This window comes from Hyperolius riggenbachi, chromosome 10 (genome assembly GCF_040937935.1).
Source record: "Hyperolius riggenbachi isolate aHypRig1 chromosome 10, aHypRig1.pri, whole genome shotgun sequence".
NCBI lineage: Eukaryota > Metazoa > Chordata > Amphibia > Anura > Hyperoliidae > Hyperolius > Hyperolius riggenbachi.
The window spans coordinates 107271350-107295250 of NC_090655.1; the positions used below are offsets into that span (position 1 = coordinate 107271350).

A 23901-nucleotide genomic window follows, 5' to 3' on the forward strand; every position below is an offset into this window, starting at 1 on the left:
CCTATCTACCTGCCTAAGTGCAAGCAGTGTAATATACCACCAGTCATTGCACGTGTTCACGGTACCTGTTTGTGACAGCTGCACATTTGAAATACCAATCCCTGCATACCTGTTCACTGCACCTGCGTGACCGCACGCTGTTTAGTATACCAGCCTGTGCATACCTGTTAACTGCACCTGTGTGACAGCTGCACATTGTATTGTAATACCAGTCACTGCTACCTTTCACTGCACCTGTGTGACTGCACATTGTATTAGTCAAGTCAGTGCATACCTTTCACTTCATCCCCCCCGATATGGACAAAACAACAGGCAAAGGCAGAGGCAGGCCACCCGGCAGGTCTGTTCGACGTCTTTCTGACGTGATTTCGTGCAGCCCTGGCCCAAAGTACAGTGCTCAGTAGAAGGCACGTCCCATCAACTCCCAAGATTGTCAGGACGTGGTTGACTATTTAACACAGAACACCTCATCTTCCGCATCCACCAGCGCTACTCCAAGTACCACATCCGCTACATTTGACACTTCGCAGGAGTTATTTGTTGGGAAAATCACTGATTCACAGCCTTTATTGTTAAAACAAGATGAAGGTGCTAAGCAAGTTACACCACCTCATACTTCTGAGCTAGGCGACACTATGGACGTAAGGTGTGAGGAGGAGGATGATGAAGTACCTGCTGTTGGTGCAGTTTATGAGGTGTCTGAGGCAAGCGAAGCTGGGGAGAATGATTATGGTGATGACGATGATACGGATGCCACGTGGGATCCTAAGAGACAAGATGACCAAGAGGACAGTTCAGAGGGGGAGTCAGAGAGGAGTAGGAGGAGACGAGTTGCTGAAAGAAGCAGGGGGAGCTCGTCGTCAGAAACAGCTGGTGGCAGTTTCCGGTGCCATGTATCGCCACCTATGGACAGCCAGCCAACATGCCCTTCAACATCAGCTGCTGACGCCACCATAGTGCCCAAACCCCAGGGTGGCTCAGCGGTGTGGAAATGTTTTAGTGTGTATGCCAAAGATCAGAGCAATGCCATCTGTACATGCCTGCCTAATTTTTCTGGCTGCACTGCAGCTGCAACAACAAAACAAAAGGCATGTACATGTGTCAATTCCCCTTCGTGACCATTACCTTGCCGCGGTGAAGGGGCTTGCGTATCACAATGAAGCAATGACCGAGGGCTATATGAGTGTCTCGGGGGGTGGCACACCAAAGATAATAAGGTCGTTGCTTGATTGTGGACAGACTAAATTCGATCAGCTGGACAGTCAATGTTGTTCTGTCATTGAGCTACCTCAGCCTGGTGACTATATGGGCTTGAAAACCGCTATCGCCTGCACTCTCGCCATGGTGCGCACCAGTCTAGCACAGCCGTCACTACTGTGTGCGGTGCGTTACACAGTGAGTTTGGTCTGAGTGAGTTTGGTCAGTGTGAAGCAGTACTCTAATTACACTCCCTGATTGATGTATACACATGATAGATGTTTTAAAGCACTTTAGGCCTCCAATTTAGCATGCAATGTGATTTCTGCCCTTAAAATGCTGCTTTGTGTCAAATCCAGATTCTTCCCCAGGACTTTTGGCGTGTATCCCACTGCGCAATGCAAAAACTCAGATGTTAGACCCCTTGAAACCTCTTTTCCATAACTTTTGTGGCCAGCATAAATGTTTCTAGTTTTCAAAGTTTGCCTCCCCATTGAAGTCTATTGCGGTTCGCGAAACTCGGAGGTTCGGGCCATCTCTATATGTAACGTTTTATAGGGCCAATTTAGCAGGGGGAGGGAGTGGGGTGAATAAAAAATGTAAAAATTTGTTTTTTTATTAATAAAAAAGCAGCATCAATCAAATACCACTAAAAGAAAACTCTATTTGTGAGAAGAAGAGGGGGTAAAATTAATTTGGGTGGTAAGTTGTATGACTGAGCAATAAACCGTTAAAGTTGTGAAGTGCTGAATTAAGGGGGTATATAAACCTCTGGTCCATAAGTGGTTAAAGGGACTCCGAGCTGTAACTAGAATCAAAATCTGAACTTACCTGGGGCTTTCTCCAGCCCACCGTAGGTTGGGAGGTCCCTCGGTGTCCATCTGGCTCTTCTCCCAGGCCTTGGTCAGAAATGGCTCCCCGGTGGCTCCCAGCGACACTGGGCCCGAGTGTGGGGCTCCTTCTTCCTGAAAGGTGACGTCAGTCGTCACCATGCCGACCGCCTCACGTCATCACGGCGGCCGGCGTGACAGTACTGCGCATGCGCGGTTTAATCGACACGAGGCGGCCAGCGTGGTGACGACTGACATCACCTTTCAGGAAGAAGGAGCCCGACACTCGGGCCCAGTGTCGCTGGGAGCCGCCGGGGAGCCATTTCTGACCAAGGCCTTGGAGAAGAGCCAGATGGACACCGAGGGACCTCCTGACCTACGGTGGGTTGGAGAAAGCCCCAGGTAAGTTAAGATTTTGATTCTAGTTACAGCTCAGAGTTCCTTTAAGGTTTTTAACTGTATAAATACATTTTTTATGGCATCAGCTAATGCACACCTACTCTAAAGCAGAATGTTTAGTTGCAAAAATATAATTTGAACTGGCTCAAGCCAGTATGTAAATCAGTAAAGAGTCTTTGGGCAAGTCTCTCTAATGATCTGCAGCCAGGAGACAAGCGCGATATAAATGTTCTGTGTCTTGTCTATTTGACCTCTCTGTTTACTAAGCGATTACATGTCACATTAACAGTGGCAACTGGAGATGGGATGTCCCTTGGTGGCCTTAAAATTTGGTCCAAATGGCTTCACATTATATCTCTAATCTGCAGATTTAATAATGTGTATGGTTTTATTACATCAGCTACTAACCAATCACAGAATGTATGCTTTGTCCCTTGCGTATGACCATCTGATGAAGGTTACTGCCCAGTGCAAATCTTAACCTGCTTTTACTAACGAGCTTTCAGTGTGTTTCTTGCTAATATTTGTACATTGGGTATCCATGGAGATGACCGTTTAACCTGTCCTTTTTCTATGATTAAGTAAATAGGCATTTCTTAAGCACATATGCTAATTAGTCCCATAGGCATATTTAATTTATCCCTGCAACTACCTACACCAAAGGCTCATCTTAATGCAGTCTCTTTGCTCCTGAGCACAAATTAAAGGACTAAAGCAGCACAACAAAATCATTAGTGCCATAAAAATTAGCAGAGCCCTTACATATTAGGACATTATAAAAATTAATAAATAACTCAAGCAATATCGGGTTACAGTAAGTGTGCTATTAACTACTTCCCAACCACAGGTTGTTTCACATCACATCACGCTCCTCCCATACATTCGCCAATAACTTTATTGTTACTTATCGCACCAAAATTATCTATATATATTTTTTCAACATAAATTAGGCTTTCTTTGGGTAGTACATTTTGCTAAAAATTATTTTTATTTTATATGCATTTTAAATGGAATAATAACAAAATTTAAAAAAAAATCATTATTTCTCAGTGTTCAGTCCTTACAGTTTTAAAATAAAATGTGCTACGATAGATAAAACCCACACATTTTATTTGCCTATTTTTTCCCGGTTTTTACAATGTTTAACCACTTCAGGATTACAAGTTTTTTTCCCTTAAAGTGAACCTCCAGACTAAAAATCGACTCGGCAGCACTGAAAAGGCCTGGTGTTTCTTTAACATTTTCACAGCATCAGAACTTTGTTTCTCTTATACAAGCCTCATTTTTAGCTGCACAGAAGAAAACTGCCCGGGCTGTTTTCCCCTGATGCTGTGCAAAGCATGATGGGATTTCTGATGTTGTTGCTCTCGTTCTGCTGTTTTGGTGCAATTTTTTTTTTTTTTTTTTACAATTTGAATTTGACATTTTAAGCCTAGCGTGTGCAGCTGGGAGGGGTAATCAGGACACAGGACAGTTGGAACTGTTTCCTGCTCCTTGTCACCTCCTTTCAACCAAAAAGATGGCTGCCCCCATGACAAAGATGGCAGCACCCATGAATCACAAACATTTGCCTGTTCTTTTAAAACAGGGTGGGTAAGAGATGATATTACCTATCTATTCTACTTAACATAACTAATGTAACTTAATGACAGTATGTTTGTTTAGGCTGAAGTTCCCCTTTAAAAACCAAAACAATTTTCTAATTTCAGCGTCCGCCCATTCATTCACCGATAACTTTATTGTTACTTATCACAATGAAATGATTTATATATTGATTTTTTCAACACAAAATAGGCTTTCTTTGGGTGGTACTTTTTGCTAAGAATTATTTTATATGATTGTAAAGGGGAAAAAAATATGTATCTATTATTTTCAGCCATTATAGTTTTAAAATAAAATGTGCTTCGATACATAAAACACACACATTTGTCCCGGTTATTACAACGTTTAAAGGATACCCAAAGTGACTTGTGACATGATGAGATAGACATGTGTATGTACAGTGCCTAGCACACAAATAACTATGCTGTGTTCCTTTTTTTTCTTTCTCTGCCTGAAAGAGTTAAATATCAGGTATGTAAGTGGCTGACTCAGTCCTGACTCAGACAGGAAGTGACTACAGTGTGACCCTCACTGATAAGAAATTCCGCTTTTTATCTCTTTCTTGCTCTCAGAAGCCATTTTCTGCTAGGAAAGTGTTTCATAGTTGGAATTTCTTATCAGTGAGGGTCACACTGTAGTCACTTCGTCACTTCCTGTCTGAGTCAGAACTGAGTCAGCCACTTACATACCTGATATTTAACTCTTTCAGGCAGAGAAAAAAAAAAAAGGAACAGAGCATAGTTATTTGTGTGCTAGGCACTGTACATACACATGTCTATCTCATCATGTCACATGTCACTTCGGGTATCCTTTAAATTGTGTCCCTAGTACAATGTATGGCGATAATATTTTATCTGGAAATAAAGGTGTATTTTTTAAGTTTTGTGGTTTTTAACACTATATCACTTATTGCAAGACTTTATTTGAAAGATTAACAGTAATATACCCTCACGACATGGATATTAAAAAAAAGTCCCTAAGGTAACTATGTAATTTTTTTTAAATGATGTAATTTTTATTTTTTTTTTAACAAGGGTTTTATTCTGGTATCTATTGGGCAGGGGTGGAAGGAGTTTAAAATAAAAAAAAACATTATATGTAAAAGTATATTTGGGTGTATTTTTACTTTTTGGCCACAAGATGGTGCTAAACTCACCATGTTCTATTAATAGAAACACAGAAGTGTTGGGTTTTTTTTTTACTTGTGTCTGGTTGTTGCAGGCATGGTGATTGGGGTTGGAAACAGATGGGGATACATCTGTGAGACGAACAGAGATGGAGTGGGGATTGCAAACGTGGCGGTTAGTAAACAATACACACATCTACACTCCTGATCCGCAAGTGAATTATACAGGGACGTAGATACAGTATGCGTACCAAGGATTCCGAAGTAGTTAAAGTGGATCCGAGATGAACTTTTACTCATTGCATAATTGTGTTCCTTTCCTATTGTTTATAGGGCATTCCTCAAGCCAAATATTTTTTTGTTTTTGTTTTAATACTCTAATTCCCTATAAACTAAAGAAACCACGCCCACAGGTTTTCAGAGAGCCAAGGCACTTTCAGACAGTAGCAAGGGCTCATGGGAGCTCAGTCTGGGCAGGAGGAGGGGGAGGTATTACTAGCCAGAGATTTCAGAGGCAGAGGGGGGGAGGGAGGAGGAGGGGGGATTCGTTTTTTTTTGCTCAAGATGCATATAAGCCTGCCTCTGTGTAATGTTTACAAACAACATGGCTGCTGTCATTGTATCACAGGAATAATCAGTCATATTCTATTAAAGCTGTTTGCAGCTAGATTTGCTGTGAAAACTATGTAAACTTTAGATAAGATATATAGACAAGTTACTTGTTATAGTTAGTTTTTCATCTCGGGTCCGCTTTAAATTGTGCCCCTAGTACAATGTATAACTATAATATTTTATTTACCTAAGGTAGGTAACTATTTATGATTTTTTTTAATTATTTTTTTTTTATTTTGGTAGCTGTGGGGTAGAGGTGGAGTTTAAATAATAAAAAATGTATTTATTTGTGGCTGGATAGTGTAATGGTTAAGGGCTCTGCCTCTGACACAGGAGACCTGGGTTCGAATCTCGGCTCTGCCTGTTCAGTAAGCCAGCACCTATTCAGTAGGAGACCTTGGGCAAGACTCCCTAACACTGCTACTGCCTATAGAGCGCGTCCTAGTGGCTGCAGCTCTGGCGCTTTGAGTCCGCCAGGAGAAAAGCGCGATATAAATGTTCTGTGTCTGTGTTTGTTTAAATATAATAGTGTAAGTGGGTGCATTTTTATTTTTTGGCCACAAGATGGCACCACAGGAAGTGTTATTTGTAGCTGTTTTATCTTCACTTTGTTAATGAATGCCGGCATCTCGCTGACGCCAGCTTTTATTTATCACAGGCATTGTGATCGGGTTTGGGGAACAGCTGTTCCCATTCACCGAACACGGACCGATGGGAAGGAGCTGGGTGCGAGCACGCACAATCACAACAATCAGCATCTACACTCCAGATTCAGAGATGAAGTACAGAGGGACATAGATAAGCGTAGCACAGATCTGCAAGTAGTTGATAGTAGTAGTAGATAGTAGTTTGCTGTATAATGATATGCAGCAAACCTTACTCCACATGTAAAATGCAGCACACTAGCTTATGTATAAAATGCAGCACACTAGCCCATTGATAACATGCAGCACACTGGCCTATATATAAAATGTAGCACACTGGTCCATATATAAATGCAGCACACAAGCCCATATATAAAATGCTGTACAATGTTATCTGCTGCATTTCCGCTTGTTTTCCAGTTTGAAAGTTCCAGATAAGGAATTACACACACAGTGTTTCTCTCCCTACTTCCTCTCCCCGCTCCACTTGCTTGTAGAGACATCAGACACATGCTGGGGTCTGGAATGATTTGTCTGTGATCTGTCCTCACAGGAGCAGCTTGCTGGCAAGTAAGGATTAAAGCGTGCCAGCCAACTAGCCAAGTACATCTGTAGCTAACTTCACTTCAATAATAGCACCATCTTTTGGACAATCTGCTCTGCTCAAAATCCTCTGAGTTCCATTTGTGATGTTTACATTTAGTTCCTTTCATTGCTGTACCAGTTATCCAAAAGTTAGGCAAAAATGTCTTAAACTCACCATACAAACATTAATTTTGACCACCCGAATGGGCTCCACCAACTAGCCATCGTGCTCCCCCCCCCCCCCCCCCCCATAAATTTGAAGCTGGAGCCGCCACTGTTGTTAGTAGGAAATCGCAAACGTGCCACAATCGCTGCAGTGTGTGAGTATGCTATCGTCGGCGATCAGCAAAGCGCAAATCATGGGCAGAAAGTGCCTAAGAGTGAACTCAGCCTTTGTCTATCTATCAAAGGACTACAGAGATGCAGAGACCTAAGACCCACTAGAGCGCTTTCAGCAGCGGTTTGGAATAGTTGACAATCACCGGTGATTCAAAAAATCAGTAACTCAATGTAAGTGGATTGATCGCAATTTTTGAGCGATTGAGATTCCATCTTCAGTATAGGATTACTGCAAAGTCACTTTGCAATCGCTGTGTAAAAGCAATTTTGCAGAAATTTTACTACCAGAACCACAAAACCCACCTCTTTCCTCCCCTCCCCCCCAAAATAAATAAATAAATTGAAATCACAATTGCTTTTACAATCACTAGCACTAAAATAAAATCGCTACAAAAACGTTGTGCATTGCCGATGAAATTGCTTTAGAAAAAGCTAGCAAAACCGATGAGTGATTGTGACCGCTATCGGTGATCTGTCAAGGTTCCTTTCTTCAGAAGCTGAAGAAACCAGCAAATTCATTTTACCCCAGGTTAAAATACTCAAGCTTACTGGATCGCATATTGTAAACAAACGTAATGTGAGAAGCAGTATGTTTTACTAAGCTATAGCAATCAGTTCCTCTCATCAGGCTCCAGCAGTTACATAAGACGTGATCTCTAGCAGTTGGTGGCACTTCACACATTTCCTTTTCCCTGTAAGCCCACTAATATGCGTTCCTCTGAAATTCACTGTTAAATTACACTCGGGCGAGATACACCAGTTCCAACGTTTTCTCTCTGCGCTGCTGGAAACAGAAAAAAAAATTAACAAAAACTGAAATAAACAGGGCAGTAATTCTTATCAGACATCTCCAGATAATTCGGCTGTAACGATCTGCGCAATTTATTTTCTTAATTACAAGTCGACAGATTTTCTTTGGGGCATTTCATAACTTATTCTTGGCGCTTCTTCTCCTAAATCGACTCGTGGCTTCAGCCCTGGGTGACTAATCTTACGGATTCTTTGAAGTTAAGCATCCGCCTGAGTTCCCAAAGCGCTAAAAGAGTACAGCTGATTTGCAGTCTTTAATATTTTCCTTTCAGAGCCTCTGATACCTGATTTTAGAAAGGAAGAACGTTGTTTTCATCTGTTGTTTTACTGAAAAATATCAGACGTTGGCCCAGTTGCCTTGAGATACACATTGGCGCTCACTTCTGATTACCCTCTGGTTCTGTTTGACCTTTTTACTACATGTAGATAGTAAAACTGCTGATTGATTAGATTATCGTAATCTTCTAATTACGATTACTCAAAATTTGCATAATTTTTCGCAATTATGGCCATACGGGATTACGATTTTGACATTCAACTGATTTTGCCTAATCCATTTGTAATTTTGAGAAAATGTAGCGTAATTTTGTGCCGACTTTAGATGTCAACAGCAAAGCCCCCATGCATGCTATCGTCACCAAAATAATACGTATGATAAGGGGAATTGTGGAAACATGATTGAAAAACATTTTTTTTTAGAAAAAGACCTTACCATTTTTTAAAAATTAGATTTTAAGAATGCAAATACTATATATAGATATACTAAGAAAAATACAGTTTAAAAACTATTTTTCCTTTGCATTTTCAAAAACGATTTCCTCAAAAGCTATAGAGTATTTTTGAAAAACTATGGCATATGGGGGCTTTGATATTAACTACTAAAGTCGGCACAAAATTACATGAAAATTACACAAAATTGCAAAATTAAGGTTCCTGATTACATTACCAAATGAAATTCAGTAGGTTTTTCCCCTAAATTTTGCATTACGGTGTTGCATCATATTTGCAAATTACGATAGGAAATTACTGTCATGCTCATCAGTACCAACCATAACTAAAAGTGTGTACCAGGCTTTACTGGGGGTCCCTTGCGGAGCGGAATAGTAAGCAAAGTTACCAGACTTGCAAAGTATGATCTGACAGCAATCTTCAAAGATCATCATGTAAACCTAACACTACATTTGTCATAATACTAGACACATTGTTTCTCCCCAAAAAATGGGGAGGAAAAGTCCCTGCATCTTATATACCAAAGACAGGGACTTACAATTGCCTGCCGATACAAACTGCCGACCGCCCGCAGGGATTCCCTGTCTAGTCCCCCTGTGTGGTCCTCCAGTCCCCTGCATGTTTCCTCCAATCCCCTCGTGTAGAGATGGCCCGAACTGTCCGCATGGTGAATAATTCATGGCGAACAACGTGAGCTGCGTTTATTTGTGAACATATAACGTGTTTGATATGTAAGAACAATTAGCAGCAGCATGACTCACCTCACTAGCGATTCCTGCGGTGATCACCTGACTTGTCTCCCACAGGGCTCCCCCTAGTGAAGGCTTCTGCTGATGATGCGATCAGCAGAAGCCGTCACGAGGGGAAGCCACACGGTAGAGGAGAGCTGTGCTGATCGCTGCTGGAATCGCTGGTGAGGTGAGCCATGCTGCCGCTAATTGATTTTACACAGGGAGTGGAGGAGACCAGCGGGGTGGGAGGTGTGGAGGGCTACACAGGGGGACAGGAGAGGCATGCACAGGGGAACAAGAGAGGACCCAGACGGACAGGAGGGGGATATACAGGGGAACAAGAGGGGACACAGGTGGACAGGGAAGGACACAGGAGGGGACACAGGGGAACCAAAAGACCACACAGGAATAGAAGGGGACACACAGGCGCAAAGTAGGACACGGGAACACACAGGAGGACCGGAGGGGACAGAAGGGAACATATGGTGGACAAAAAGGGACACAGGACAATGATTGGGGGAGAAGAACATCTACAAGACACTCCTGAAACATGGGAGCACCAGGTTTAGTATCTATGTTACGGCCAGAACCCGAAGTGTGCCCACTTCTAGTTCTGGCCGGCCACTTCGGGTTCTGGCCGGCCAATGCGCGAAGTGGCCGCAGCGCAGCGGCCAATGTTAGAAATGGAATGTTTCCTTTTAATATGAATGTAGTTTTCCTGGCCGTATGTAGCAAAAAAAACCAGTTCGTTTATTGAATGAAATAAAGCCGCCCGGCTTCTGCTCCGCCTCCTCTCCTCCGCCCCTGCCTCTCTCTCTCTCTCTCTCTCTCTCTCTCTCTCTCTCTCTATCTTCTTCGGGCAGCCGGCGGGGACACGCGTGTCCCCGAGAGTCGTTCGTGGCGCCAGGAAAGCAGAGCGGGGAGGCTGCAGACATTGCTTCTGCCAGCCCCTGCTCTGCAGGGACGAACGACAGGATTGCCTGCCGCTACGAACGACTCTGGAGGGGACACGCATGTCCCCCGCTGCCAGTGTCGGGGAGAAGAGAGAGAGAGAGAGAGAGAGGCAAGGGCGGAGGAGAGGAGGCGGAGCAGAAGCCGGGCGGCTTCATTTCATTCAATGAACTAACTGTTTTTTTGCTACATTTGGCCAGAGACGGCCAGGAAAACTACATTCATATTAAAAGGAAACATTCCATTTCTAACATTGGCCGCTGCGCTGCGGCCACTTCGCGCATTGGCCGGCCAGAACCCGAAGTGGCTGGCCAGAACTAGAAGTGGCCACACTTCGGGTTCTGGCCGTAACATATATATTTTTTTCTCTGCTTTTTGGACTCTAAACTAAGGTGCGTCTTATATTCTGGAGGGTCTTATATTCTGAAAAATACGGTACATTTAATACCCCGCTCATAAAATCAAACCAGGTGGATTCCTCTTCCCTCAGGCAGGGTCAACTCCAGAATGCTGATAAGTAGAGATGGTATATGAGATGTTAATAATTCCAGCTTGTGTGCAAATTGTGTGCAGCATTGAACTTGGCCAATCAAATGCACTTCCTGATGATTTTGATTTGCTCAATGTCAAACTGCACACAATTTGCATTCAAAGTGGAATTATTTGCATCCAACTGATGAAGCTCAGAAAGGTAAGGGGTTATTGCCAGGCCAGATGACAACTAACCAGATTAAGTCCCAATGGCGTGTTCGATATTCCCCCTATACATTATAATGAAGCCAAAAATTGACCCTTCACCCTAGAGTCAGCAGACATTGGTAGCCAATCAGCTATCCCTCCTATATTAACCCCCCCCCCCCCACCACACACACACACACACACACACACGCACACACGCACACAAGCACACACGTACACACACACACACGTACACACGTACACACACACACACGTACACACACACACACGTACACACACGAAAGCCAGCACAGCAGCTATTTTATACTCTGACTGAAGGTGCTGTGAAGGAGACTAGGGACAGAGCTGTACTGCTATTAGGGGAGGCCCCAATGGCTTTTCTTGCTGCTACAGTACCAATTCACCATCTACATAGTGTAGCCTTCTAAAGGCTGTGTTTTGATATTGCTGTTCAGTGTGTCCACACTGTCCACTTTAGCTGTTACAGACAGATCCAGTCAGTGCTGCAGTAGTTCACCCTTCTTCTCAGGGCTGTTTTTCTTTTTCTTGCTATTGTTTATATTATTATTATATTATTGTTATATTGCAATTGTGTGTCCAGGGCACCCATTAGCTGTTGATAAATCAATCGCCTTTGTAAGGGCTGTTTTTCTTTTTCTTGCTATTGTTATATTGCAATTCTTTGTGTCCAGCGCACATGTTAGCTGTTGGAGACAGGTCTGCTGGTCCTAGTAGTGCACCGAACATAACCCAGTAATGCTTCACCACCACTGCGATCAGCAGAAGCCGTCACTAGGGGAAGCTGCACGGTAAAGGAGAGCTGTGCTGATCGCTGCTGGAATCGCTGGTGAGGTGAGCAAGCTAATTGATTTTACACAGGGAGTGGAGGAAACCAGCAGGGTGGGGGGGCGGAGGGCTACACAGGGGAACAAGAGAGGACACAGACGGACAGGAGGGGGATACACAGGGGAACAAGAGGGGACACAGGTGGACAGGAAAGTACACAGGGGGACAGGATGGGACACAAGGGAGCCAAAAGACCACACAGATGGATTAGAAGGGGACACACAGGAGCAAAGGAGGACACGGGGACACACAGGAGGACCGGAGGACGACAGAAGGGAACATATGGTTGACAAAAGGGGACACAGAAAGACAATGATTGGGGGAGAACATCTACAAGATACTCCTGAATCATGGAAGCACCAGGTTTGTATATTTTTTTCTCTGTTTTTGCTCTCTAAACCAGTGATCTGCAAACTTGGCTCTCCAGCTGTTAAGGAACTACAAGTCCCATAATGCATTTGCCTTTATGAATCATGACTGTAGCCGTCAGACTCCTGCAATGCATCGTGGGATTTGTAGTTCCTTAACAGCTGGAAAGCCAAGTTTGCAGATCACTGCTCTAAACTAAGGTGCATCTTATATTCTGGAGGGTCTTATATTCTGAAAAATACGGTGCATTATAACCCGCTCATAAAATCAAACCAGGTGGATTCCTCTTCCCTCAGGCAGGGTCAGCTCCAGAATGCTGATAAGTAGAGATGGTATATGAGATGTTAATAATTATAGCTTGCATGCAAATTGTGTGCAGCTTTGAACTGGGCCTTTGACACGGTTGATCATGCTCTGCTTCTGCAGACACTGACATCTTTAGGAATCAAGGGACAAGCACATTCCTGGATCTCCTCTTATCTCTCTGGACGCTCTTACACTGTCTCCTTCTCTAACACCAATTCCTCTCCACACCCACTGTCTGTTGGTGTACCTCAAGGCTCTGTTCTTGGGCCACTTCTTTTCTCAATCTACACCCGTGGCCTGGGACAACTAATTAACTCTTTTAACTTCCAGTATCACCTCTATGCGGATGACACCCAAATCTATCTCTCAGCTCCTGACCTGTCCTCACTACTATCCAGAGTCCCCGACTGTCTACGTGCCGTTTCTGCATTCATGTCCTCCCGTTTCCTCAAACTCAACATGACTAAAACGGAAATTGTGATTTTTCCACCATCGCTATCTTCACCCCCACCAATTGCAACCATAACGGTAGACAACACCCCAATAACCTCAACCACTAAGGCCCGCTGCTTGGGGGTCATACTTGACTCAGAGCTCTCCTTTAAACCTCACATTGCCTCATTAACCTCCACCTGCTATTTCCAGCTCAAAAATATATTCCGTATCCGTCCCTTCCTCACACAAGAAGCCACCAAAATGCTTGTTCATGCCTTAATCATCTCCCGCCTAGACTACTGCAACACCCTGCTCTGTGGCCTACCAAAAAACAGGCTAGCACTTCTCCAATCCCTTCTAAATTCAGCGGCCCGCCTCATTCACCTTTCCACACGCTCTTCCGATGCAGCCCCACTGTGCCATTCTCTCCACTGGTTACCCATTACCCAGAGAATCCAGTTCAAACTCTTGACTCTAACATACAAAGCCCTCCACGAGTTGTCTCCTCCATACATCTCCTCACTAATCTCAAGATATTGTCCCTCCCGCAACCTTCGCTCCTCCCAAGAAATTCTCCTGGCCTCTAAGCTGATCACCTCCTCTCATGCTCGCATCCAGGACTTTACACGAGCATCACCCCTTATCTGGAACTCTCTTCCACAGCCTGTACGTCATGCTCCAAACCTGGACATCTTCAAACGCACTCTTAAAACACACCTTTTCAGACAAGCTTATAACATTCTATAGCCCTTATTTACTTCTCTGTCACAATGTAATCTGATGGGAAGAATCACTGCCTCATCCATCCTCCACCCCCTTACCTAGTGTGTCCCCAACAACCCATTAGATTGTAAGCTCGCAAGGGCAGGGTCATCCTCCTAATGTTTACTGTTCTTGTAACAATATTTGTGCTGCTTGGAACTCTGCTGTACATTTGTTAGTTGAATCTATGTTCCCCTTGTCTTATTGTGCTTTGTAAAGCACTGTGGAATATGTTGGCGCTATATAAATAAATAATAATAATAATAATAATCAAATGCACTTTCTGCTGATTTTGATTTGCTCAATGTCAAACTGCACATAATTTGCATTCAATCTGCATGCAAAGTGGAATTATTTGAGCCCCACTGATAAAGCTCAGAAAGGTAAGAGGTTGTTGCCAGGCCCGATGACAACTAACCAGATTGAAGGCCCAATGGCGTGTTAGATATGCCCCCTATACATTATAATGAAGCCAAAAATTGGCCCATACACCGCAGGCCAATTCCCGATCGATTTCATGCTGTATTCGATCAGGAATCTGCATTGTGACGCCACCTTGCCAGCATGAGGCTGTCCCCCCTAACATCAAATGTGCCCACACCCAGTGCACTATACTTTACCTGTCCGTGTCCCCCGCAGAGTAACATAAGCGTGTGTGTGATCATGATGACGCGATGTAACGATCGGTGTCAACACACAGAGAGAATCTAATTATTGGTGATCTGCAGTATCACCAAGAATACAGATGTATACCTGATTATTGATGATCTGCATAATCACCAATAATACAAGTATGACTAACCTCTGGACACCTAGTAATGTGTAAGTGTTTTGGTGCAACAGTAGGCTATCTCCCGTGGGGCGGGAAATGCAGAAACTATGAGCATGGACCACCTGAGAAGCAGGTGGCCTATGGCTGTGTGTGAACTATCTCCTAGGAGAGGGGATAGAGATAACCTGGGAGCCAATGATTCCCTGCTATACTGGGAATCAGACTATACTGCAGCCAGAGGACTCCTAAGGGGTAGAACCCATGGCGGTAATGCAGAGAGGACTCTCTGAGGAGCGGAAGTCCTGGTTGCAGCCGACACCTGATGGAATGGTGTTACTGCTAGTACAGTTAGACTGAGCACTCAGGGAGAGTGACAGCTAGAGTGGTCGGGCAGGCCAGGTCGGCAACACACGAGCAGATCAGGTACAGAGAGAGAGAGACTGATTCGGTAACCGGTTACAGGCAAGGTCTGGCAACAGGTAGGCAGATATGCAGAGGTACCGAATCAGAAAGCAAGAGAAAGGTCGACAGAGCAAATGGTCATAACATATAAGTACAACAAAGTCCTAGACTGGGGTGTGAATTCCTTGGTCTCGACACCCTGGAACTAGTCTAGAGTATAACACAGCAATGACACAGTATCCCTAAGCTTGAGCGTGTGGTCCTTGGTCACAACACTCTGGAACTGGTCTAAAGTATAACACAGCAATGACACATTATCCCTAAGCTTGGGTGTGAGGTCCATGGTCACAACACCCTGGAACTGGTCTAAAGTAAAACACATCAAATGACACAGTATCCCTAAGCTTGGGTGTGAGGTCCGTGGTCACAACACCCTGGAACTGGTGTAAAGTATAACACATCAATGACACAGTATCCCTAAGCTTGGGTGTGAGGTCCGTGGTCACAACACCCTGGAACTGGTCTAAAGTATAACACATCAATGACACAGTATCCCTAAGCTTGGGTGTGAGGTCCATGGTCACAACACCCTGGAACTGGTCTAACATATAACACAAACGTAATCTGGCTAAGTGTGAATTCCCAGGTCCTCCTAGTTCTAACACACTGTGTGATCTGACTGGTCTGAGTGCTCACATGTTAGTATTTGCAATGGCAGACAACCAGCAACTGACAGGCAAGAAGTATATATAGTGCAGCGTTCCTCAGCTCCGCCCAGTCCCACTCAGCCAATCAACCACTGCGCTGGGATCAGCTGATCGTCCTGATCAGCTGATGCCTCTCCTATTGGCATAAAGATCCTGCCTCCTAGCGCGCGCGCAGCTCTCCATCTGTGTGCACTACTAGGCTCAGACAAACCAGACGCATGCTGCTGTGCGGAAACCGCCGGTCTGCACGCGGAAACAGCTGCCCCGCGGTCAGACCGCGCGGCGGTGTTTCCGCAATCCATTACATGTGAAATCTTGCAGCTTGTCAGATTTACATGCTCGGCCTGAAATTGGTTGCAACATCGATTGGGCATGCACTTGGCGGCACAGATTTTTATCCAATTCAACAATAAATCTGGATCGATCAGCTGCCAAGTCGATAGGTGTGTGACCACCTTTAGAGTCCTAAGTACAGAGGAGCTCTGGTAATAAACAAAAACAGTTAATCGTACATGTATGGTAAAATTGATGATAAAAGTATTTTTGTAATTACATTCCAATAGATGCATAGACACAGATGTACACAAACACTGCCTCTTACATGTATGTTTTATTTATGGGCTGCATTTGCATGCAATATGATGTGTATTTGAAATGTTTTCAGTGATTATAGAATTTCGAGTCCACTAAATTTTGTACAAATGGGAACTAGAAAATGTCATTACAGTTATCATTGATTATTCATAAGGTGCTGCAGCACAATACATTTGGAAGGTAATGCTTTGAACTGAAATTAAATACATGCAAATGGTTTTAAGGGATTCTCTATGGAGCAACATGGACTTGTCATAGCATTGATCGACTTTAACAACTAGCATTCTTATCTTTTTACAATTACCTCACAAAACTTCCCACATTCAAAGGAAAATGAATATGATATTCTGAAAGGATGTCTATGTCTACATAATACCTCCCAACTTTTGAAGCCAGGAAAAAGCGACACTAAGACCTACTCTGCCACACCTCTAGCCATGCCCTTATTTTACATGCAACAAGCCCCCCTACTTTATACAGTTCACTGGTATCTAGTAGACCCCTCTCCTATACAGTTTCCTGGTGTCTGGTAGTCCTCCCTCCCGTATACAGTTCCCTGATGTCTTGTGGTTCCCCTCTCCCCATATGGCTTCCCTGGTGATGGTCTAGTGGTTCCCCCCCCCCCCCCCCCGGGCCGGGCCAAGGTAGTGGCAAGAGAGGCCCTAGCCTCACGGCGCAGTGTAGGAGGGGGTGCACAACTCACTCAGCTATCATTCCCCTATTGTGTTTGAAGCAGAGAGAACTAAGAAAAGGGGGTACATGGTAGTGACTACAAGCCAGATAACTAGAGATTAAGGTGTTAGCGTGGTTGGTGGCCCCTAATGATCCAATTTTTTTTCATCCAATCTTACCAAATCTATATAGTAAAAGGTTAAATTGAGTGAATATACTGAATGGATAAGGCAGTTACCTTATATTACATAGAAATGGTGAGATTGGATGAAAAAAATTGAACCATTAGTGGCCACCTTTAGTCTAACAATCAGTGTGTGATGGCTGGGGTGGGTGGGATGGAGGGGCGCACTATGGGGTCTCAGCCTTGGGTGCAGGAGGACCTTGTCCCAGCTCTACCCTACACCATATGACTACTCTGGTGGTCTAGAGGACCCCCCTCCACCATATAGCTTCCCTGATGTTTAGTGGTTTTCTCCCTCCACTATATAGAGTTCCCCGGTATCTGGTTGTTCCCCCCCCTTTTCCCACTACCTACCTCCCTCGCTCCCTCCCGCCACCCACATAGCTTTCCTGGTATCTAGTGGCTCCCCTCTCCCTCCATCATATAATGTTCCGTATTCCCACTACCTACCTACCTCCCTCCCTCCCGCCACCCACATAGCTTCCCTGGTATCTAGTGGTTCCCCCCCTCTCTCTCCATCATATAAAGTTCTGTATTCCCACTACCTACCTCCCGCCACCCACATAGCTTCCCTGGTATCTAGTGGTTCCCCTCTCCCTCCATCATATAAAGTTCACTGATGTCAAGTGGTTGTTAGCCCTCCCTCGTACGTATGTTTCTTTACTGTGGCAGTAAGATAGTTATTAATTTTACAAAAAGCCAATTGCAAATTCAAAAACATAAACGCAGAGAAAAATGCAGAAACGCACATGCATCAGGCTGCACCCACACTTACCCCTGTGGTTTCCGGACACGGTTTTCTCTATTTATGATTCTGAGTTTTGTGATTTATTTATTTTTATGCAGTTGTGTCTTTTTGTTGTGTGTGTGTGTGTGTGTGGTTTTATGCAAATGTTTGCATTTCAATTTTCCATGCATACCAATGAAGTTAACAGACATACAATTGTACCGTATATTGACCTCGTGTATAAGTCGACTCCTATATTCAACCCTCTTAAGCTGGAATTTTTTATTGACTCAAGTAAAAGTCTACCCAGCAAAGTTGATGGCTGTACTTGGGGCACAGGAGGGGTTAATGACTGCACTGCATACAGTATTGCAACCATTAACCTCTCCTGTCTCTTAAAGGGGAACTGAAGTAAGAGGTATACGGAGGCTGTCATATTTATTTCCTTTTAATCAATACCAGTTGCCTGGCAGCCCTGCTGGTCTATTTCTCTGCAGTAGTATCTGAATAACACCAGAAACAAGCATGCAGCTAGTCTTGTCAGACCTGACTTTAAAGTCTGAAATACCTGATCTGCTGCATGCTTGTTCAGGGGCTATGGGTAATAGTATTAGAGGCAGAGGATCAGCAGGGCTGCCAGGCAACTAGTATTGATTAAAAGGAAATAAACATGGCAGCCTCCATATACCTCTCTCTTCCTTTCCCCTTTAAGTGCAGCCAATACCTCCGTGCTGCAAATGTGACTAATAGTACACACATAACTCAGTGTGCTCAATGTTGCCTGTGACTTGTGTATAAGTTGACCCCTATACTTTTATGAAGTGAATCAGACCTACATTTCTAGACTTATACATGAGTATATACAGTAAGTGATTAATTTCACATTCATGTGCAAATTTTTGCATTTCCATTGATTTGAATTGTAATGAAATCGCATGTCCAATGCAAATGGACATGCGGTTTGCAATGCAACTATGACCGACTTTGACAAGTGGGAGGACCCAACCTTTAAAGTACACCTGAAGTGAGAGTGATATGGAGGCTGCTATATTCATTTCCTATTAAACAATACTGGTTGCCTGGTAGTATCTGGATCACATACTTGAAAGAAGCATGTGGGTAATGAGGGTAAGATTTCAGTCAGAAACATCTCACTGCATGCTTGTTCAGGGTCTACGAATTAGAGCCAGAGGACCAGCAGGACAGCCAAGCAACTGGTATTATTCAAAAATAACTAAATATGGCAGCCTCCATATACCTCTGGCTAGGTGCACACTTAGCAGAAACGCTAGCGTTGTGAAAACGCTGCGTTTTGCCGCTTATGTAAGTCTATGGGCTGCAGGAAAAAACGCATATAAAAAAACGCATATGCATTTTGTATGCGTGTGTTTTTAAAAACGCTGGTTTTGTTGCATGATTAGCAAAAACACATCAAAAACGCACATAATGAAAGTCAATGGAAACGCAATGGTATTCTTTTTTCATGCGTTTTTTTTAAAGTGTTTTGTGATGTATTTCCGCTTCCTGTTGTCTTCCTAGTTATTTGCATAAAACGCAATTGAAAAACGCATATGGAAGAGCGTTTAGGGAAATCACTAGTGATTGAAAGCGCATATGCATTTTGTATATGCAAAATGCAAGCACATTAAACGCACGCTAAAACACTTGAAAAACACATCTGCGGTATAATAAAAGCAAACAAACCAAAAACGCAGTAAAAATGCAACAAAAAAGCACACAAGGAAAAACGCCCATGACATAAAACACGACCTTTCATGTTATGTTATGTGTGCACCTACCCTCTCACTTCAGGTGGGCTTTAACAGTAAGGCTCCCTGCACACTGCAAATCCAATTTGCGATTCCGATTTTCCATGGATGCAATCAAAAGAAAAACGCAGAAAAAAACGCAGCATGCAGTACCGATTAAAAATAGGAAATTGGAGTCGCATGTGAAAATCGATCAAAAATCAAAATCGGAATCGCATGTAGTGTGCAGGAGGCCTAAAAATGGCTGCAGTTTACATTTTCCCATTTAAAATGAATGCCTGAAATGTGTGTAACTGTTGTAGGCTCTGTCCACTTTTTTAAACCCAGCTGTCCCAATAGGGGTGATCAATAAAATGCAAATATTTCCGAGTTCATGCAGGTTTATGTAAAATTTAATGCAAATGTATGCAGCTTCAAAATGGACCAATCAATTTGAAACCTGGAACCATAGGCAAACGCGGGGGGGGGGATTACAGCTGCCCAGAATCCCCCCACAGGGCCGGTGCAGTCAGGACCGGTTCTAGGTGAAAGGGGGCCATGGGGCAGAAAAAAAATAGGGGGCCCCCTAGATGACACCACCAAAGTCCCCCCGGCTAACCCGCCCCCCGCGCACATCCACATGTTATTATAACATTATTTATCATACATACATATGGATTGCCTGACTGACTTACCATTAAGATATACCAGTCAGTCAGGCTCCGGACAGGCTCTGCGAATCCGCAGGCTGATGCCGCCACTCCAGTGAAGAAGCTGATGACGTCTCGTGACGATGTCCTCTCCTCTTTTCTCACAGGCATGGACGTCCGTGCACTGACGTCCATGCCTTGCGTGATGTGCATCCAGGAGGTGGAGCCGGCAGCGCTGAGTGGAAGAGAGGATGGCTCAGGAATCAGGACGCCGGGTTGTATCCATGGAGACCCGATGCTGGAACCGGCGGTAGCGTTATGTATCTCTTCCTTCCTCCCCGTCCCCAGCTCTGGCCAGGCTCAAATTTTATGACTCGCGGTCTCCGCACCGCACCCGGCTGGCACCCACAACAGACCCAGGACACAGGCGGCAGCAGCAGCAGCAGCAGGCATGCATGACGACACACAGCACAGTGTCCCACAGATTTTTTATGTTTGCTGCCAGCGGGAGCCGGGGCCCTGGGGCAGCTGCCTTCCCTGCCTTAATTTTAGCGCCTGCCCTGGGTGCAGTGTCTGGGGACAGGCACAAGTTGAGACACCAGAATATCTGCAGCCATCCTGCAGATCACAGCACTGTCCCTTTCTTTCCCTGCTACAGTTGACTTTGGATGGAGCAGCAGCGTGTGTACAGAGCATGGAGAAGCAGCATGTGTACAGAGCATGGAGCAGCAGCATGTGTACAGAGCATGGAGAAGCAGCATGTGTACAGAGCATGGAGCAGCAGCATGTGTACAGAGCATGGAGCAGCAAGGTGTGTACAGAGCATGGAGCAGCAGCATGTGTACAGAGCATGGAGCAGCAAGGTGTGTACAGAGCATGGAGCAGCAGCGCGTGCAGCTTAATCGCAATCACTCTAGTGGAATCAGTCCCATCCATTTACATTGGCAGAGCATTTAGGGAAATCACTAGCGATTGAAAGCTCTCCCAAAATGCTAAAAAAAATGCTCTAGCAGGTCCCAGGCCTAAACCTGGGTGGTACTTGGTTGGTTTATTTTCAAGCTGCATATATTTAATATTTGCATAAAATATACATAATTCTGCATGAATCCTGCAATAAAATGAATATTTTAATTTCATTGGTCATCCCTGTGTCCCACATTTGGGGACTCTAGCTTTCATACTGCTAGGGCCCTTTTACACTTAAAGAGAAACTCTGACCAAGAATTGAATTTACCCCAATCAGTAGCTGATACCTCCTTTTACATGGCTGATATTGTGGTGAAACCCCTCCCACAAAGAAATTCTGAGTACGTACTCTTGGCAGTTTCCTGTCTGTGAACCCTGTTGCATTGTGGGAAATAGCTGTTTACAGCTGTTTCCAACTGCCAAAACAGCATGCAGCAGCTACATCACTTGCCAGCAGTAAAAATGTCACCATGTGATAAATGTCAGAATGTAAACCAGGGATTTAAAAGATGTTACAATGGGCAAACAGTCATTGACTAAATCATTTATACATAATTATTGTAAAAATGAAGCACTTTTTTATTACATTATTTTTTTTTTACTGGAGTTCCTCTTCAAAGGGGCACTACAGCAAAAAACTGTAAAATTTAAAATATCTGCAAACATATACAAATAAGAAGTACCGTATATATGTGCATATAAGCCGACCCGCGTATAAGCCAAGGTACCCACGTTTCCCTCAGAAACCAGGAAAAAGTGATTGACTCGTGTATAAGCCCCCTACCCAGTACAGCCCCTCCACAGTAGCTTGATGTGCCCCCAGTGCAAGTCAGCCCCTCTCCCCTTAGCCAGATGTGCCCCAGGATCATACAGCTGTGTCTCGACGCCACTAGATGGTGTCATAGATACAACATAGCGATTGCCACACAGGAAGAATCCTTGATCACTGTACCACTGACACAGGTAATCTTGAGCAGCGAACTCTGCACACCATGTTGCAGGGGATGGGGGGCAGGGACACAGCTGGAAGCCCGCTGGCAAGAGCAGGATTACTAGTGCACAATCCTTATGCTCCTCTGCCAGTAACAAAGCCTGCTCCACAATCAGTTCTGCTCTACTTACCCGCATATAAGCCGAGGGGGTAACTTTTCAGCACATTTTTGTGCTGAAAAATTAGGCTTATATGCAAGTATATACAGTACATTTTTTCCAGCGTAAAATGAGCCATATATTACTTTTCGCCTATGTTGCTGTCACTTACAGTAGGTTGTAGAAATCTGACAGAAGTGACAGCTTTGGGACTAGTCCATCTCTTTATAGGGATATATTTATTTTCAATAGCACTTAGTGAATGGCAGTTGCTCTGTCCAACTGCCAAAAAACGGTGTAGCGAGCAGGGAAGCTGGCCAGCATCTTTGTAAGGATATTCCCTAAAAAGGATTTATACAAAGAATAATCCCCCAAATGTGGCACATTTTTCAGGTTGAGTCCATGACTATGTGACCTAAGTTGATGAGTTTAGCTTCAGAGCTGACGAGCGACCATAGTTTGAAATTTTCCATTGAAAGTCAATATGAAAACGTGGGGTCTTTGGTGTGTGGGCTGTCCCAGGGGCATGGGCAGTGGGATTGCTCAACAAAGCACAAGCAATGGACCCAAGTTTGGATGGCAGGGAAAATCACAAAGGGGGCGGGAGGGTGAAAGGACTTACAGACATACACTGGACTATATTGGAAATGATTATTATAGAAGAATCAATGATGTCAGAAGAAAGAGGTGATGCTGAACATTCAATACGAGCACAAAAGTTCCTTGTTTGTATTTCCTTTTGCGTGCCTGAAATAAAGAGTGAGCAAAAAAGGGCACAGCTGGATAACAAATTGGCACGGCTGGATAACAAAAAGTTTGTTTTCAAGTGGGCGCACAGTGAAACCGAAAACATGTAAACAATAAGTACCATTTTAAAAAAGACAGAAATCAAAATGAAAAGATATTTAATTTAAAAAATTTACATCATTCAAGAATACGTCTTAACCTAACCCTACTCTCGCACAGAACCCTCCCCTGGTGGTGCCTAACCCTAAGATTCCCCTGGTGGTGCCTATGACTTGCCTATGACTCGCTCTAGTGGTGCCCAACCCTAACACCCCCCGGTGATGTCTAACCCTAAGACCCCCCCTGGTTGTGCCTAAACCTAAAACCCCCCTGGTGGTACCTAACCCTAAGACCCCCCCTAGAGGTACCTAACCCTAAGACCCCCCTGGCGGTGCCTAACCCAACCCCCCCCCCCCCAGTGGTGCCTAATCCTAACCCCTCCTGCACAAACACTCTTACAAACATAGAAATGAAAACATATTTGATAACCTAAGATCTGTACATACAAAAAAATAACAAAAACTATAATGTTGGAAGGTTCTAAAACGATAACAAATTTCAAAAACTTTAATGTTCTAATGTTGAAAAAGTCTATCGTCCATTAGCAGCCGGCGCCCTTTTTTCCTGCTTCT

General features: G+C 44.1%; 1 long non-coding RNA gene across 2 annotated transcripts; it reads right to left on the reverse strand.

Annotated features, from left to right (window-relative positions):
• Positions 1-7907: 7907 nt before the first annotated feature.
• On the reverse strand, positions 7908-22722 carry LOC137536058 (uncharacterized). Of its 2 annotated transcripts, none has more exons than XR_011024512.1 (2): positions 22656-22722; positions 7908-8115 (listed from the first exon to the last, which is right to left on the reverse strand). It is a non-coding gene; the product is annotated as an uncharacterized lncRNA (long non-coding RNA). The 2 variants fall into 2 exon arrangements; XR_011024513.1 differs by having other exon boundaries at positions 7908-8118; positions 22656-22714.
• Positions 22723-23901: the final 1179 nt, after the last annotated feature.